Source organism: Ursus americanus, chromosome 4 (genome assembly GCF_024610735.1).
Source record: "Ursus americanus isolate L20-20 chromosome 4, mUrsAme1.1.p, whole genome shotgun sequence".
Classification (NCBI taxonomy): domain Eukaryota; kingdom Metazoa; phylum Chordata; class Mammalia; order Carnivora; family Ursidae; genus Ursus; species Ursus americanus.
Genome location: NC_142130.1, coordinates 14753074 through 14754634, shown reverse-complemented (window position 1 = coordinate 14754634; position 1561 = coordinate 14753074). Strand labels below are relative to the sequence as shown.

Genomic DNA, 1561 nt, shown 5'->3' with positions numbered 1-1561 from the left:
TCATTTAGTGAACAGTTAAGGCAATAGATATGTTGAAATTTGTATCATTTGATGTAAGCACAGAAATTAAGATTATGAAGAGATAATAAAACATTTTATCTCCTTCAAATAAATTCACTTTGTTTAACCAAACTTTCAAGGATAAGCTAATCACTTTGTTTAATCAAACTTTCAAGGACATGGGTAATTTGGGATTGTTGTATTGTCTAATGAGGACTTGGAATGCTTGTGTCTGGCATCATTAGTTGAGGGTGCAATGTACTTACTTTAGAAAGCTGGTAAGTACTAAGTGTAGGGATTACCTAGTGCCAGGCCTTGCAGATTTGATTTCTTTCTTCATCTGGACCCGAGGCCTCTGATGCAACCATGTTATGCCAGATCCTTGGTCAGGTCAAGAAGCATCCAAGCTTGATCCCTGTCTTTGTATTTATTGGGGCAGGAGGTAGTAGATCAGTGTTGTATGTCTTGTGCCTGGCATTGTTCATTCAAGATGTCAGTTGGGATAGGAGGAGTAACCCAGAACCCTGGAATGAACTGGGTCCCAATGATCAATGCAAGTTCTACTCAGTGAATGTAGATTACAGCAAACTGAAGAAAGAAGGTCCAGACTTCTAAATGACATGTTTCATTATAAAGCTGCTTAGAATGAAGGTCTTCCAGAAGGCATCCACACAATTTTCCACTCATCCAGGAAATATTTCCCCTCTAAACTCATGAAATCATATTGGTGTATTGTGTTGGGGTTTACACTGATTAAGTATCTGCAACTTGAAGGAAAAAAAAAGAAAGCTGATAAACAAGTTGGTACTCTTTAGATAACACTAAAGAATCTTGCTAGATGTCCAAAAAGTTGTCAGGTTTTTTTAGGGAGGACGGTGAAGAGAGTCTGGAATCAGACAGAGTAAACTGCTAACAATGGTTACCATTGGTAAGAGAGTTGGAAGCAGTTGTCTACTGTTTGAATTTTCTATGTTGCTATCTAGATGGTGGGATTGTGTTCACTTCTACTTCCTTGTTTTTATGTCGTTGAAAACCTACTAAATGCTAAAATGAATGAATCAATAAATTACATTAAATTAAATTAGGTTAGATTAAATAATGAAGATATTCAGGACACTTATTTCAGTGGATACTTCCCATTGTCAATAGTAGACTTGCTGCATAGTCACTTACGTAGGGAAGAAAAATCAAAACTAGAACATAGCACTTATAAAACTGCTTTACCCTGGAAAAGGTTGCATAAACGTGCACTATAAAAAACTATATTTTAAAGACATTGTCTCTCAAAAAAGTTCATTTGAGTTTACTACACTGATTACTTGTTTACTAGGCACTGGGGGACACAGGAGAAAATATTATATTCCATTTTAAGACTTCCTGCAGGGCTTTCATCAATCTTTCAGAGTATGAGAATGGCCTCCATTCATGCCCCTGAGCATACCACCTACAGGCCGTCAAGCCCTGAGACCTCAAATAGCTTCCTGGAAGCCTCCGAATCAGCTGCCTCATGCCCTAATCTAAGCTGAAGGCATTCCTGTTCAATGATGCTGTCTCCTATTAC

General features: G+C 37.7%; 1 pseudogene; it reads left to right on the top strand.

The window, feature by feature from the left end:
* Positions 1–366: 366 nt before the first annotated feature.
* Positions 367–695, top strand: LOC123786465 (cytochrome c oxidase subunit FA4 pseudogene; annotated as a pseudogene).
* The last annotated feature ends 866 nt before the right edge of the window (positions 696–1561 follow it).